Source organism: Tursiops truncatus, chromosome 6, assembly GCF_011762595.2.
Source record: "Tursiops truncatus isolate mTurTru1 chromosome 6, mTurTru1.mat.Y, whole genome shotgun sequence".
In the NCBI taxonomy this organism is placed as follows: Eukaryota; Metazoa; Chordata; class Mammalia; order Artiodactyla; family Delphinidae; genus Tursiops; species Tursiops truncatus.
In genome coordinates, this window is record NC_047039.1 from 73268843 (window position 1) to 73287129 (window position 18287).

The 18287-nt window shown below is 39.5% G+C and overlaps 1 pseudogene; it reads right to left on the reverse strand.

Moving 5' to 3' along the window:
• Positions 1-11133: 11133 nt before the first annotated feature.
• Positions 11134-12690, reverse strand: LOC101319249 (grpE protein homolog 2, mitochondrial pseudogene; annotated as a pseudogene).
• Positions 12691-18287: the final 5597 nt, after the last annotated feature.

Here is an 18287-nt window from a genome sequence, read left to right on the forward strand (position 1 = left end):
AAGTCCACAGACACCCCAAAACACACCACCAGACGTGGACCTGCCCACCAGAAAGACAAGATCCAGTCTCATCCACCAGAACACAGGCACTAGTCCCCTCCTCCAGGAAGCCTACACAACCCACTGAACCAACCTTAGCCACTGGGGACAGACACCAAAAACAACGGGAACTACGAACCTGCAGCCTGCAAAAAGGAGACCCCAAACACAGTAAGATAAGCAAAATGAGAAGACAGAAAAAAACACACAGCAAATGAAGGAGCAAGATAAAAACCCACCAGACCTAAGGAATGAAGAGGAAATAGGCAGTCTACCTGAAAAAGAATTCAGAATAATGATAGTAAAGATGATCAAGAATCTTGGAAAAAGAATAGACAAAATGCAAGAAACATTTAACAAGGACCTAGAAGAACTAAAGATGAAACAAATAATGATGAACAACACAATAAATGACATTTAAAATATTCTACATGGGATCAATAGCAGAATAACTGAGGCAGAAGAACAGATAAGTGACCTGGAAGATAAAATAATGGAAATAACTACTGCAGAGCAGAATAAAGAAAAAAGAAAGAAAAGAACTGAGGACAGTCTCAGAGACATCTGGGACAACATTAAACACACCATTCGAATTATAGGGGTTCCAGAGGAAGAAGAGAAAAAGGAAGGGACTGAGAAAATATTTGAAGAGATTATAGTTGAAAACTTCCCTAATATGGGAAAGGAAATAGTTAATCAAGTCCAGGAAGCACAGAGAGTCTCATACAGGATAAATACAAGGAGAAATACTCCAAGACACATATTAATCAAACTGTCAAAAATTAAATACAAAGAAAACATATTAAAAGCAGCAAGGGAAAAACAACAAATAACACACAAGGGAATCCCCATAAGGTTAACAGCTGATCTTTCAGTAGAAACTCTGCAAGCCAGAAGGGACTGGCAGGACATATTTAAAGTGATGAAGGAGAAAAACCTGCAACCAAGATTACTCTACCCAGCAAGGATCTCATTCAGATTTGATGGAGAAATTAAAACCTTTACAGACAAGCAAAAGCTAAGAGAGTTCAGCACTACCAAACCAGCTTTACAACAAATGCTAAAGGAATTTCTCTAGGCAAGAAACACAAGAGAAGGAAAAGACCTACAATAACGAACCCAAAACAATTAAGAAAATGGGAATAGGAACATACATATCGATAATTACCTTAAATGTAAATGGATTAATGCTCCCACCAAAAGACACAGATTGGCTGAATGGATACAAAAACAAGACCCATATATTTGCTGTCTACAAGAGACCCACTTCAGACCTAGAGACACATACAGACTGAAAGTAAGGGGATGGAAAAAGATATTTCATGCAAATGGAAACCAAAAGAAAGCTGGAGTAGCAATTCTCATTTCAGACAAAATAGACTTTAAAATAAGGACTATTAGAAGAGACAAAGAAGGACACTACATAATGATCAAGGAATCGATCCAAGAAGAAGATATAACAATTGTAAATATTTATGCACCCAACATAGGAGCACCTCAATACATAAGGCAAATACTAACAGCCATAAAAGGGGAAATCAACAGTAACACATTCATAGTAGGGGACTTTAACACCCCACTTTCACCAATGGACAGATCATCCAAAATGAAAATAAATAAGGAAACACAAGCTCTAAATGATACATTAAACAAGATGGACTTAATTGATATTTATAGGACACTCCATCCAAAAACAACAGAATACACATTTTTCTCAAGTGCTCATGGAACATTCTCCAGGATAGATCATATCTTGGGTCACAAATCAAGCCTTGGTAAATTTAAGAAAATTGAAATTGTATCAAGTATCTTTTCTGACCACAACGCCATGAGACTAGATATCAATTACAGGAAAAGATCTGTAAAAAATACAAACACATGGAGGCTAAACAATACACTACTTAATAACAAAGTGATCACTGAAGAAATCAAAGAGGAAATAAAAAAATACCTAGAAACAAATGACAATGGAGACACAACGACCCAAAACCTATGGGATGCAGCAAAAGCAGTTCTAAGAGGGAAGTTTATAGCAATACAAGCCCACCTTAAGAAGCAGGAAACATCTCGAATAAACAACCTAACCTTGCACCTCAAGCAATTAGAGAAAGAAGAACAAAAAACCCCAAAGCTAGTAGAAGGAAAGAAACCATAAAAATCAGATCAGAAATAAATGAAAAAGAAATGAAGGAAACAATAGCAAAGATCAATAAAACTAAAAGCTGGTTCTTTGAGAAGATAAACAAAATAGATAAACCACTAGCCAGACTCATCAAGAAAAAAAGGGAGAAGACTCAAATCAATCCAATTACAAATGAAAAAGGAGAGGTAACAACTGACACTGCAGAAATAAAAGAGATCATGAGAGATTACTACAAGCAACTCTATGCCAATAAAATGGACAACCTGGAAGAAATGGACAAATTCTTAGAAATGTACAACCTGCCAAGACTGAATCAGGAAGAAATAGAAAATATGAACAGACCAATGACAAGCACTGAAATTGAAACTGTGACTTAAAATCTTCCAACAAACAAAAGCCCAGGCCCAGATGGCTTCACAGGCGAATTCTATCAAACATTTAGAGACGAGCTAACACCTATCCTTCTCAAACTCTTCCAGGATATAGCAGAGGGAGGAACACTCCCAAATTCCTTCTATGAGGCCACCATCACCCTGATACCAAAACCAGACAAGGATGTCACAAAGAAAACTACAGGCCAATATCACTAATGAACATAGATGCAAAAATCCTCAACAAAATACTAGCAAACAGAATCCAACAGCACATTAAACGGATCATACATCATGATCAAGTGGGGTTTATTCCAGGAATGCAAGGATTCTTCAATATACGCAAATCAATCAACATGATACACCATATTAACAAATTGAAGGAGAAAAACCATATGATCATCTCAATAGATACAGAGAAAGCTTTCAACAAAATTCAACACCCATTTATGATAAAAACTCTGCAGAAAGTAGACATAGAGGGAACTTTCCTCAACATAATAAAGGCCATATATGACAAACCCACAGCCAACATCGTCCTCAATGGTGAACAACTGAAAGCATTTCCACTAAGATCAGGAACAAGACAAGGTTGCCCACTCTCACCACTCTTATTCAACATAGTTTTGGAAGTTTTAGCCACAGCAATCAGAGAAGAAAAGGAAATAAAAGGAATCCAAATCGGAAAAGAAGAAGTAAAGCTGTCACTGTTTGCAGATGACAATTTACTCTACATAGAGAATCCTAAAGATGCTACCAGAAAACTACTAGAGCTAATCAATGAATTTGGTAAAGTGGCAGGATACAAAATTAATGCACAGAAATCTCTGGCATTCCTATACACTAATGATGAAAAATCTGAAAGTGAAATCAAGAAAACACTCCCATTTACCATTGCAACAAAAAGAATAAAATATCTAGGAATAAACCAACCTAAGGAGACAAAACATCTGTATGCAGAAAATTATAAGACACTGATGAAAGAAATTAAAGATGATACAAATAGATGGAGAGATATACCATGTTCTTTCATTGGAAGAATCAACATTGTGAAAATGACTCTACTACGCAAAGCAATCTACAGATTCAATGCAATCCCTATCAAACTACCACTGGCATTTTTTACAGAACTAGAACAAAAAATTCCACAATTTGTATGGAAACACAAAGGAGTCCGAATAGCCAAAGCAATCTTGAGAACGAAAAACAGAGCTGGAGGAATCAGGCTCCCTGACTTTAGACTATACTACACAGCTACAGTAATCAAGACAGTATGGTACTGGCACAAAAACAGAAAGATAGATCAATGGAACAGGATAGAAAGCCCAGAGAAAAACCCACACACATATGGTCACCTTATCTTTGATAAAGGAGGCAGGTACATGTAAAAGAATGAAATTAGAACACTCCCTAACACCATACACAAAAATAAGCTCCAAATGGATTAAAGACCTAAATGTAAGGCCAGAAACTATCAAACTCTTAGAGGAAAACATAGGCAGAACACTCTATGACATAAATCACAGCAAGATCCTTTTTGACCCACCTCCTAGGGAAATGGAAATAAAAACAAAAATAAACAAATGGGACCTAATGAAACTTCAAAGCTTTTGCACAGCAAAGGAAACCATAAACAAGACAAAAAGACAACCCTCAGAATGGGAGAAAATATTTGCAAATGAAGCAACTGACAAAGGATTAATCTCCAAAATTTATAAGCAGCTCATACAGCTCAACAACAAAAAAACAAACAACCCAATCCAAAAATGGGCAGAAGACCTAAATAGGCATTTCTCCAAAGAAGATATACAGTCTGCCAACAAACACGTGAAAGAATGCTCAACATCATTAATCATTAGAGAAATGCAAATCAAAACTACAATGAGATATCATCTCACACCAGTCAGAATGGCCATCATCAAAAAATCTACAAACAATAAATGCTGGAGAGGGTGTGGAGAAAAGGGAACACTCTTGCACTGTTGGTGGGAATGTAAATTGATACAGCCATTGTGGAGAACAGTATGGAGGTTCCTTAAAAAACTACAAATAGAACTACCACATGACCCAGCAATCCCACTACTGGGCATATACCCTGAGAAAACCATAATTCAAAAAGAGTCATGTACCAAAATGTACATTGCAGCTCTATTTACAGTAGCCCGGAGATGGAAACAACCTAAGTGTCCATCAACAGATGAATGGATAAAGAAGATGTGGCACATGTATACAATGGAATATTACTCAGCCATAAAAAGAAACGAAATTGAGCTATTTGTAATGAGGTGGATAGACCTAGAGTCTTTCATACAGAATGAAGTAAGTCAGAAAGAGAAAGACAAATACCATATGCTAACACATATATATGGAATTTAAGGGAAAAAAATGTCATGAAGAACCTAGGGGTAAGACAGGAATAAAGACACAGACCTACTAGAGAACGGACTTGAGGATATGGGGAGGGGGAAGGGTAAGCTGGGACAAAGCAAGAGAGAGGCATGGACATATATACACTACCCAACGTAAGGTAGATAGCTAGTGGGAAGCAGCCGCATAGCACAGGGAGATCAGCTTGGTGCTTTGTGACCACCTGGAGGGGTGGGATAGGGAGGGTGGGAGGGAGGGAGACGCAAGAGGGAAGAGATGTGGGAACATATGTATATGTATAACTGATTCACTTTGTTATAAAGCAGAAACTAACACACCATTGTAAAGCAATTATACTCCAATAAGGATGTTAAAAAAAAAAAAAAAGGGAAGTCCCCCCACCTCAGGTGGGGACTGAGGCAGATAAACTGAGGTGATAAATGGCTACCAAGGCTTCTCATCCCTCCACGCTCTCAGCCCGGCCAGAGGCAGAGGCAGAGGCTGCAAGACCCCAGCTGCTGGCGTTTTTTTTCCCCACTGCAGAGGGTACCCAGGAGGCAGCTGTGGAGAATGAGTCAGGCTGGACAGTTTAATTGGCTTCTTCTCTCACTCTGAGCCTCGCTCACACTTTGTCCTCCTTTAGAACAGGGCCACTCCATTGTTGTTTAAGAGTCATCTGGAGAGCTCGTTCGTGCCCAGACTCCTGGGCTGGCCTTCAGAGATTCTGAATCAGTAGGTCTGGGGTCCAGGGTGTCCAACACTTCCCAGTTTGCCTGGGATTTCCCCAGGTTTAGCACCGGCAGCCCTGCATCCCAGCAAACACTGATGGCTGGTCACCCTAGGGAGGGCCCAAGATTTTGCATTTCTAAGAGTATCCCAGGGGATGCTGATGCTTCCACATTCTGCCACACTCTGCCATGCAATGCCGGCCCACCGCACAAGGCCTAGGGATTTCACTTGTACTCCCAGGTCTAGCGCAAATTAAATTGTCTTCAGAAAGAGTTCCCAGGAATCCCTGTTCTCCCCCTCCCCCAACTCAGCAGCAATCATGGTAACATCTCACTGCAATGTGATGGGATATACTGGTTTGTTTTTGTTTTTGTTTTTGTTTGGTTTATTTGCGGTACGTGGGCCTCTCACCGCTGTGGCCCCTCCCGCTGCGGAGCACAGGCTCCGGACGCGCAGGCTCAGCGGCCATGGCTCACGTGCCCAGTCGCTCCGCGGCATGTGGGATCCTCCCGGACCGGGGCACGAACCCGTGTCCCCTGCATCGGCAGGCGGACTCTCAACCACTGTGCCACCAGGGAAACGCTGTTTTTGTTTTTTTGTCTTTTTTTCTGCTGACATACTCCAAGTCTCCTTCGGGACAGGAATCACATTTTCACATCTTTCCCACTGTTATGGGAATCCATGACTCCAAACATACGGAAGATAATAAAGAGATTTGTTGAATAAACACAGCTAACATTTATTGAGTGCTAACCAGTCACTAGGAACTGCGCTAAGCACTTTATACAGCTTAACTCGTGTCATCCTCACAATGGCCCTGTGTGGCAGGTGCTGTTATTTCCCCCATTTTACAGATGAGGAAGCTAAGGTACGGAAGAGGTACATGACATAGCCACAGAACTGGAAGGTGATAGAACTAGGATTCTAACTCCAATCTGATATCAGAGCCCACAGTCTTACCCACTACACTATGCTATCTACAACAAAGAAATGAAAACAGAAGTGGATCTGATGCAGGAATCATTACTATTTATTTATTTAGAATATATCTAACTTTTTCATTGGAGTCCATGTGCCTGAACTGTGTTTGTGTGTTCAAAATAGATTCACATTGTCTTTCTGGGAATAATGCTGGGCTGTTTAATTTTAACTTTGAATCTGCACTGAACACTGATTCACCATTGTTTATAGCAATTTTTCGGTCCAAGAGAAAGTAGATGTTCTGAGCGAAAGACATGTTTGTCAGCCCTTTGAGAGATACTGTCCACCATTCTATGGAAATCCAGTCTCATCCCTGGGGATTACAAGGGACTAATAAGGCTTCTGGTTCCATTGATGAGCACATGACCCAGACCTGGCCTATCAGAGCACTCTATCTCTTTAATCACAGAGATTTGGTTTAGAAGTGTGCACATGACCCAAGCCTGGCCAATGAGAACATTCCATCCTTTAAACACAGAGATTGGTTCAGAGGATGCTAAACCAAACCCTTCCTGAAATTTCCCTGAGCCATCTGAAAGTCTAAGTTCCTGTTTGTCTAGAATAACAAGTTTGAAAATATGAAATAACCTAGGGCCACTGGTGGCCATTTTTGCAGATATGGAACATCTCTACCTGAGTATGACACCAACATAGACAGAATGTGAGCCAAGAGATGGAGAGAAATATAATCTTCCTCCCATGATTTGAACCCCTGAATCCAGATATCCAGTTACTGGGTCAATAAATTTCCTTGATTGTTTAAGCCAGGTAGATTGGATTTCTATCTCTTGCAACCCAAAGAATCATGGCTAATGTATCTTACCCATGAAAAAGTAAAAGGTGGGTATTAGTGGGTAGGAAAAATTGAATACCTTGAATTCTATTAATAATTATTTTATAGCACCCTAATATTTCAATGCTTACTTTATTACCTTCTGTAAGAAAGACTAATGGTAGATGGCCGTCAAATTCTGCCTACTTTGTCACAAGAATAAGCTGAACATAGACCAGGAAGTCATCAATATAAGTGAGCAAATAGGTCTTTTCAGAGTTGGCATGGGGATTGTGTTTTGGTTTGACTTTCTACCAACTTTCCTTTCTTGATTACTACTACTTAAGAATCTGTGGTCAGATAGGTTTTTTAAAAATGCATGTGTCAGTTAATTTTTAGGTGTGGCAAATTTACAGAATTTTCTGAATATGTAGAAGAATTAAACATCACCTGAACCAGTTCTTATAACAAGCTGTCTCTCTTTAATATGGTGTCAGTTGATTTTTTTTATTTCAATTAAGGTTTTATTAAAGTTGTTTCTGAAGATTATATTTCATCCTTAGTCTTCCTTATCTGATTTTGCTTTAGTGTTTAAGAACCTTTCTTCACTTATTAAATCCTTTGCCATGAAAGAGCACCACATAACTTATATCAGTATCAAACTGAATAATTCCTTTATGGAAGTGAGGAAAATCCACAAAAGATTCATAAAATCCAAGCACTAAAGCACCAAGACCCCTCTTCAGATGAGCTGAAGCTTCCTTACACATGTCATCTGCAAGCCAATGATGTCTTTTTACATTACCATCAAGATGAAAATAATTAAGAACACTGAAACAATTTTCTTATTTCTCCAGTCTAAAAATGTAGATTTCCTCGTTATGGTTAAAACAGACAAACACGAAAAACAGAAGCTGAAAGGAAAATAAGTTCACTGTGATTGATTAGCTTACAATTTTTTTTTATAGTCAAGCACCGCTTAACCAGTCTTTCCCTTCCCCTAGACTTTAGGCAACTATAAAAACATACAAAAAACAATGTGTATAATAAAAGGCGATAAAAACAAATATTTGAGGGCCTACTGTAATAGGTAACTTGCACATTTCATTTAATCCTCACAATATTTTGAAATTATAACCATTTTACAAACGTGGAAGCAGGCTCGGAAGAGTGAAGTGACTAGGCTGGGAATTATGTTCAGGGTGATGCCTACTAAGCGTATGGTCTATTATGCTGCGCTGGCTCCTGAAAGCCCTTCAACTTTTTGAGATTCTCACTGTTATAGCGCCGTCTTCTATATTTATACTTTTAAGTCTGCAAAACTACTGAATAATAGAAGAATCTAAAATTATTCTCAGTCTACTTGTTAAAACAGGAGGTTGCAAGGAATATTTAAAAACTCTTCAAGTAATCAGAACATTCCACACCTAAAATTATGGTTATTCTAATTTACTGGTAATGATAGCTAGTGATCCAAGAATACACAGGAAATCATAATTGGCTCATTTTCTTTTCGTCACTGTTTGTCAATCTCAAAGGAATGAAGGCCAAAAAAGACAAATTCTTTTTTTTTTTATAAATGATACTTAGAGACTGAGTATTTATTTATTTATTTATTAGAAGATGTTGGGGGTAGGAGTTTATTAATTAATTTATTTTTGCTGTGTTGGGTCTTCGTTTCTGTGCGAGGGCTTTCTCTAGTTACGGCAAGCGGGGGCCACTCTTCATCGCGGTGCGCGGGCCTCTCACTATCGCGGCCTCTCTTGTTGCGGAGCACAGGCTCCAGACGCACAGGCTCAGTAGTTGTGGCTCACGGGCCTAGTTGCTCCACGGCATGTGGGATCCTCCCAGACCAGCGCTCGAACCTGTGTCCCCTGCATTAGCAGGCAGATTCTCAACCGCTGCGCCACCAGGGAAGCCCCAAGACAAATTCTTATTGTGAAATCTGACTGCTCATTATACTTACAGTGTGAACTTAGTGGAATGTCAAAAGAGGTTCTGGTTTTAAAATCTTACCATCAGTCTTTTGCTTGCATCTTAGAAGCATGTTATTTGGTTTTTTAAGTGTCTAAATCTGGTGGAGGTGGTAGGACCCATTGGGGGATGGCTTTGCTGATACATGTTTGTGTAGTATGCTAGAACTATCTATGACATCTAAGAGGATAACTTTCACCATCCCACAGAATGGGGTCATAGAGTTCTGGGAGAAATGGATTTATTTTATGGGTAAGTAACTTAAACCTAAACCTGGGCAATCTGGACACCTAACAACATTCAAATATCTGCTGGGGAAATATTTGCATGTTTTTTATAGAACTGTTGAATCTTAAATGACTGAAGTTAATAGACAGTTGTTTCTTACTTAAGTTCTCACTGAAATTGAGTTTACTAGTTTTAGAGTTTTTTTTTTCCTTTGAGTCCAGTCCTAAAAAGACTATGTTTTCATACTTCAGAAGAAGCTGAAAGGGTGAGATTAGATCATCATTAAGGCTGCTTCTAACATTAAAATATCCGTATGACCTCCTTTCTAATGTCCAATTGATTGATATATAATTCATTCACTAACTCATTTATTGAATAAATTTTTTACAGAACACTATCTATAAGCAAGACTGAAATAAAAAATATACACATAGGCTCATTAACTCTAGGAGGTCAATACATAAAAGGGGAGCTAGATCTTTACACATGTGACATAAGACAGACACAAAAACTGGGAAATAAAGCTTGTCAATGTAAGAGAGGTAGTGAATTGTGAGTACCCCACCCCACCCCCCAAAACACCCTGAAACCCAGCATAACTAATGAGGAATCATGGGAACCTAACGTTTTTTTGTCCTGACCACCTCCCCACATAATCTAATAAAGGATCATAAGGTTAATCTGACAAAGTGGCAGAGGATTTAAGGGCTGGTGGAAAGAGAAGTTGTGGGTAAATTACCTATATAGACCAATGTAGGTCATTAGCTGATGGTGATGCCTCAGTTTCCCTGAAATGATTATATACCTAGGAAGGCTGAAAATAATTTGAAGATAATTCAACAAAGAAAGCACAAGGTTTCTTGGCCATACTTGCTTGAAAGGGACCTGATAATCTTGATTTCTTGCTAGTCCCTGCCTTCCAAGCCTTGCCTTGTAAATGGGATTTGGAAAGGGAAAATGAGTGTGAATGTGAAGTCTATCTGGCAGGAACTACAAGGACAAAAGAAAAATGAAATAAAAATGAGAAGTCTGAAAATCTATGTGCATAAAAATCAACCCAAATGATTTAAATGCATACAACTATAAAGCTTATCATTTAAGTACCCAAATGTTAAACCAATCCCTGCCGTCTCCTTTTCCCACGAATACAAGATTCTATACAATTCCTATTATAGGGGTCATTAGTAATGAACATTTAGTTAAAAATAAACATATACTCATTTCCACCTTTAAGAAAGATTTTGGATTGAAAGTCATCAGAGTACCAATTTAAAACTAATTTTCTTAAACATATTTTGATAAGACCACAGGAACACTTGTCACATTGTTCAAATGCCCAATGGCAAGACTTCTGATGAGACCAAACAGGTCACATGAAATCAACAGAGTATCTTAGAAATAAAGCCAATATGACTAAATCCAAGACAGATCACGTGACGTACCTCATGTACAATACGAACCTAGTTTAATACATAAAGGAATCACAGGTGACTGCACTCTGGGAGAATATTCAGTTCCTCTGGGCCCATTCATAGTCTTCTCTGAGACCCTACCACCATTTCCACCTGGGCGAGTCTAATGGCGCAGCCATGAAGCTTGTCGCCATCCTGCCTCACTGATGCCACAGTGCCAGGCTGTACCCCAACACCAGCTGGCACATGACAGATGAGTTCATGCTCATGAGGGTCATATTTGTCACCAATGGGTGTCAGCTTCTCCAGGCCATGTTTGGCAAACACACTTTTCAGCTTTGTTTCTAAAAATGACAAGCCTCGGAAGATCTTCTCCAGAGTGAGCTTCTGGTCCCCAGGCTCTGTTTCTTCAGAAATACACTCTGTAGTCTTCTGCAAAATGTCTGCCACCTCCACCAAATCCTTACAGAAACTCTGAATTCCAAATATCTTGGCATCGTCTACACATCTCTGGGTTCGCCTTCTTATATTTTCACCATCAGTTACAGCTCTCTGGTATCTCACTGTGAAACCCTGTACTTCCTTCTCCAGTCTAACAGCTTTTAGCTTTCAGGCTCGTTCTGCAAGAGAGGGCCCAAGTTCATCAGGAGGGTCCTCAGAATTGCAGTCTCCACCCGCGGTCCTCTGGGTGACAGTGTTGAAAGGATGCAGCCATCCCCTGCCATCTGACGCGGCACTCGAGGCCAGGAGAGGCTGCATCCACCGCTGGGCAGCCCACGGGGACCTGGTGGCCGTGTTCCCCAACTCGGCTGACCTGTCAGTTGATTATTAAAAGCCAACTTGTCAGAAAAATCTGTACTTGTATCAAGATTACATCCTTGAACCCGAAGAAATACAAACAATAAGTATATTGCTAATAAGGCCACCTGAAGTAGTAGTGGTCAAACTGAATCCTTAACTGATAATGCACTAGCACTGTAGAACCTAGAGAGCAAAGGAATCCTGGTAAATGACTACGTGAACTAAAAGACTTCTCTTCAGCCCGCGTGTTGTTTGTTTCTGTTTGGATGATTTATTTAAGAGTGACATGGTTTCCCTCTGGCCATCGTCTTTATTTTCTTCGGCTCTTTAATCATTACGTGTGCCGTGCACCGCCTAGGACCCTGACGTCATTAAGTGCCTTATAAGCAACTAGTTCCGAATGACCTGCTTGCCAGTGCAAACATGTCTGACAGGTTTAGTGACAACCCAACTCGCATATAAGGGGCTGAACCAGCCAGGCACAGGCTCTTCTCCACTGGTACACACACGACCAAGTCCAGGGTTATTTCGGAATTGAAATCCTGACTTGGGCGGCAAGGCTATCTTCCAAACTCCCCTGACAAATGCCGTCAGTCAATTCTATGCCTTTTTCGCTTCTTACAGAGATGTTTATTGGGGTCTACAGCTGGGATCATAGAAATGAGTAAGACTCATTCTCTTTCTTGAGGAACTTCTAGTCTGCAGGGAGACAGGTCTATTGCTATATTTACGACATACCCTAAAAGTACTTAGATGTGGACCACAGGCTTCAGGATCACAAAAGAGGGGAGCTCTTTAGGATACAGACTATTTTCTCTGTTACAAATATTTTCTTAATGAGTATCCTAGTGTTTACCTCCCTTTCTTGGACATAGTCCTAACTCAGGATACTTCTAAATAAAACTAAAAATTATTTTCTACTAATAAGGACCTACTGTGTAGCACAGGGAACTCTACTCAATACTCTGTAATGGCCTATATGGGAAAAGAATCTTAAAAAAGAGTGGATATATGTATATGTACAACTGATCCACTTTGCTGTACACCTGAAACTAACACAACATTGTAAATCAACTATACTCCAAAAAATTTTTTTTCAATTAATTTATAGCTCTATGTGCTATATAACTTTAATATGACTAAAATTTTCCCTACTTTCCATTTGGAAATTGTTGTAATGTAGAAAAAATTTGAAAGAGTTCTATAATGAACGCCTGTAAATGCTTTACTGAGATTCACCCATTGTGAACATTTCCCCCATGTTTGTTTTATTTCTCTCAGTCTCTCAAAATATATATTTGCTAAACTGCTTGAAAATAAGTTGCAGTTATCATGGTACTTCTTCCCTAAATAATTCAACCAATGTTGCCTGAGCATTGGGACATTTTCCTACAAAAACCCTATATGATTATCACACCTAAGAAATTTAACAATGCCGTAATATAATTTAATGTACAATACACATTCAATTTTACCCAGTTGCCTCAAATATATATTTTATAGCTTTAAATATATATATTTTTATAGCTTTTAAAAAATATCTAAGATATAATCAAGGCTTATGCACTGCCGTTGGTTTTTATCTTCTCAGTCTCTAATCTAGAGCCATCCTCCCGCCTTTTGTTGTTTTTCACGCTATTGAATTTTTGACAAGTTCAGGTCACTTGTAGAATATCCCACAGCTTCGATTTATCTGAGGTTCTTCATTATTTGATTCTAGTTTAAAAATGTTGGCAAGAACGCTGCAGGTCATTTGCGTAGTTCTTATTTCATTATATTAGCAGGTATGCAGTGGGAATACGATTTAAATTTTAAACTCATACAGTTAAAACAAACCAAAAACAGGAAAACAGTTGATTTCTTTTCTGATTGATGAGAAGATCCTGTGATTTAAGGCCTTACAATTAAAAGTGTGGTCAGCAGGCTTTCTTAGAAATTAGAAGCCCCAGGCCCCTCCCCAGATCTATTGAATCAAAATTTGCATTTTAACAAGATCCCCAGGTGATTCATATGCACGTTAAAGTTGGAGAAGGACCAATTTAAGATATTAACTAGAGGGCGGGCATCTGGCATACTGGCTTTATCCAAAGCAAAGGTTTATTTGTTGCAGACACTCTTATGACATAATATCCATTTCTTCTTTTTCCTGACTAACAGGAAAAAATTGTACCTAGCTAAAAAGCTACATTTTTAATCTGTCTTGACGTTAGAAGTTGCCATGTGACACAGTTCTGGCCAATGAGAGGGAAATGAAATTCCCGGCGGGGGGCGGGGGGGGGAAGGTTTTAGAAAACAGCTTGAATTCACCTGGCACGCACATTTCGTCCTTCCCCTTCTTTCTTCCCGGTTCGGGGATAGGAAAGTAGAGGTGGAGATGCTATTGGTGACCCTGAAACTTCAAACCGCAGGCTAAGGATGACTGCGTGGCAAGAGCCTTGAGGAGCCCTGGTCTGCCTACCTCCGTACCTCTTTCATGCAGGTAAAATGAAGCCTCTGGTTTAAGTCACTGTTTAATTGAATTTCCTGTTAATCATAGTCAAACTGAATCCCTAACTGATAATGCTGTTTGAAGAATTTCCTTTTTTTATAAATTTATTTATTTTTGGCCGCGTTGGGTCTTTGCTGCTGCGCGTGGGCTCTGCCTAACTGCGGCAGCGGGGGCCCCTCTTCATAGCGGTTCGTGGGCTTCTCATTGCGGTGGCTTCTCTTGTTGCGGAGCACGGACTCTGGGCCCGCGGGCCCTAGAGCACAGGCTCAGTAGTTGTGGCGCACGGGCTTAGTTGTTCTGTGGCATGTGGGACCTTCCCGGACTAGGGCTCAAACCCATGTCCCCTGCGTTGGCAGGCGGATTCTTAACCGCTGCGCCACCAGGGATGCCCTGAAGAATTTCTTGATGGGAGATTCTGAGGAACCGCTGGTGGGTAGAGTCGCAGCGAGGTGGATTCTTTCTCGTTTTTTTGCTTTGTTTATGGTTTTGTCCATTAAGAGAGACTGAAATGTGCAATGTATTCCCTTCCCATTTGTGAAGGAACACCTAGGCCTCCTCTAGACGACTGTCATTAGGGAGGCAGATTTCTGCTGCAAGAGCATTTTCATTGAAATTTTGGTTCCACAGATAGGCAGTAATACACACATTTTACTGCATGTGAAGACTGTCTGCTACTAACAGAAAAGGTATGAACCAAGGACTTGCCTTGCCCTGTGTTACAAAAGTTTTTCCTCCTCATGGGACGGTAATTCTAGTCCCCTTTGGTGACTCACTCACTATCTCTGTTAATTTCCTTCGACTTTACCGTGGAAAAGGAAATGTATGCGTGTGTATGTGTGTGCATGTGTTCATTATGGCGTATGCCTCTCCAAATTGTTATGCATCTCGTTCCAAAAATAATTTGAAATAGTTTACATCTCAGCTTTCATTACCATTTAGGACTGACCTTTGCCCAGAAGAATATTTAATCTCTAGTACTTGGCTTCTTCTACGCCAGGTATAATTCATTCCTGCTTGGATGTAACGAGTTCTCACTCCATCTTTGAACCCCCTCCCCCACCCCATAATTGCACGCAGTAGAAGAGTTAAATATTTGTTGAATGAATCTATTTGTTCAACATTTATTAAGCAGTCTATTTGCAAGGACTGCATCTGGCCACAGAGGTTGGCAAACTTTTCTATAAAGGGCCAGATAGTAAATATTTTGGCTTCATGAGTCAAGAGACAAAAGTGAGCATATTACCAAGGTCATATTACCTTTATTTGACCATTTAAATTGTAACCATTTAAAAATGTAAAAACTACCTTTACGCCGTATACAAAACATAAATCAAAGACTTAAATGTAAGAGCTAAAACTATAATATTTTTATGTGACTGATGCCCTACGTACCGTGCTAACAAACCACCTTAAAAAGAAAACATAGGTGTACCACTTTATGACTGTGGATTAAGCAATGGTCTTTTAGATATAATACCAAAAAGCAAGAACAACAGAAGAAAAAAATGGATGACTTAGATTTCACCAAAATTAAAAATTTTTATGCATCAAAGGAAATTATTAAGAAAGTAAAAAGGCAGTCTATGGAGTGGAAGAAAGTGTTTGCAAAGCATATGTCTGATAAGTGTTTAATACCCAGAATATATAAAGAACTCCTGCAAGTCAACAGAAAAAGGCAAATAACCCAATTAGGATTTTTAAATGGGAAAAGGACTTGAGTAGACATTTCTCCAAAGAAGACATACAAAAGTTTGAAAAGATGCTCAACATCATTAGTCATTAGGAAAATGCAAATCAAAACCATAATGAGCTACCACTTCACATCTACTAAGCTAGGTATAATTTTTTAAGGGAATATAAGTGTTGGCAAGGACGTGGAGAAATTGGAACCCTCATGCCTTGCTGGTAGACTGTAAAATGGAGCAACCTCTGTGGAAGACAGATTAGCGATTCCTCAAAAAGTGAAACAAAGAATTGCCTTACGATCCAGCAATTTCAGTCCTATGACCCAAGATTCCTAACTGACATGTAAACACTTTCCAAAGCCGTTTCAGGTTCATTCATCTCCTTTGATTCTTCTAACACCTGAGGTTTGGTGGCAGAGTGAGGGCTGGAACCAATCTCCCGCATCCCTACTAGGCACTCTTGTCGTGTTGTCCAGCCTCATGAAGGGGGCCGCTCAGTACACAGTAGGCTTTGCTATGGGAACAATTGTGTCGGGCCTTGGCTAAAGTCAAGGACACTCTCAGTGCTGGAAGGAGTTTCTTCATGATACAGCCAAATGCCGAGGACCGGATCCAGAGAAAATAAATGAACAGGAAAGGCTGTTATGCATTAATGTGATCAAACTACATGATTTATTTGCTTAATGTTTGCTGGAAAAGAATATGGCATTTAACCATTCCCTTCTACTCAGAACTTACGTGGATCCTTTTAAAGTCAACCAATGAGATAATTTAACAAAGAAGTCTTTTTATTTCTACTTGCTACTATTCATGTAAAAATGAATCAAGAAGAAGCTGTAACACCAGTAACCAAAGACCACATACTGTACAACTTTATTTGTATGAAAGGTCCAGAATAGGCAAATCCAGGGAGACAGAAAGTAGATTATTACTTGCCAGGGGCTGGAGAGAGGGAAGGTAGGGAGTGACAGCTAATAGGTACAGGTTTCTTTTGGAGGTTATGAAATGTTCTGAAATTAGATTATGGTGATGATTGCACAACGCTGTAAATACACTAAAAACCACTGAATTGTGTACTTTAAACAGTGAATTTTTTGCCTTGTAAATTATATCTCAGTGAAGCCATTACATAGGAAACATCACTGTTCTGTTTCCTAACTCCACTTTCTAATGTTAATAGGAAACACAAATACTTTTATTTAATATCGACAAAGGGCCATTCATTATATTATTTATCCAAACAATACTATTAGGTAAGCATTATTATTATCCCATGGGACAGAAGAAGAAACCCAGGCTCCAAGAGATTATATCATCTGCTCAGCGTTACATAGCTACCTGGGAGGTTGCATATCTAGGAATTAAATCCAGATCTGTCAGGTCCTGATACCAAAGCTTTGGGCTTAAAATTTTGGTATATTCTTTGATTATTTGTTTTGTTGTTGTTATGGTATATATGGTAAAGACTGTTTACTGAAAACAGGCAGACACTTCCTTGTTTCTGGAATATCCTGAAATAATGTCTTGATGAAGCAGTTATTTATCATGTCTTCTATAACTACTCTATCAAATGCTCTCTTTGTGGGTGGCAGAATGGTGGGATCACTTGCCTAGAGAGTAGGGGGATAAAACGACAGAAACTCCTCTGCACCCGCCAGCTTTTTACAACACGCAGTGCAGTTGTCTATGTGAAAGCCAGCCTGTGGACTTGTGTGTCTGCCTGAGTTCATAGCTCTGGGCACCCGGTTTGGATAAAATTATGCTCTGAGGGTCTTTTTGAGCTGGACACTTTGTCCAGGCTCTGCCTACACTGGAAACTCTCAAGATTTCCCTGTTTCAAAGATTAGCTTCTTTGGAAATCACTGGAGAGACTCCGCTACAGTGTACATTTAAATGTGCTGATTCTCTTTTTGTTCTTGCAAAATACAGACTTGGATTAACAGGATGTAAGAGGTACTATTTGGCGGAATGTAAAATGTCTTAAATCTCCCCATATTTGGCAATGCAGTGTTCTCTCTCTCTTCCTCTCTCCTTTAGCAGATTTCCAGTTGCACTTCATAGATGGATGTCAGCTGGTCCTTTTTTCCTGTTATGTAAACTTGAGAATGATTATTTGGACTATGTTTCAAACCATTCTTCCTTGAACTTCAACCGCCAAACACTGTTAAAATGCCCCAGAAACTCTAACTGTAATTCTTTACCAGAGTTTAGAAACACCACTTGACACTTTTCAGTGCCAGCAATTCCCTTTCTGTCTATAGATCTTCAGACATTTAAAAGCTCCATTCTTCCTCTGT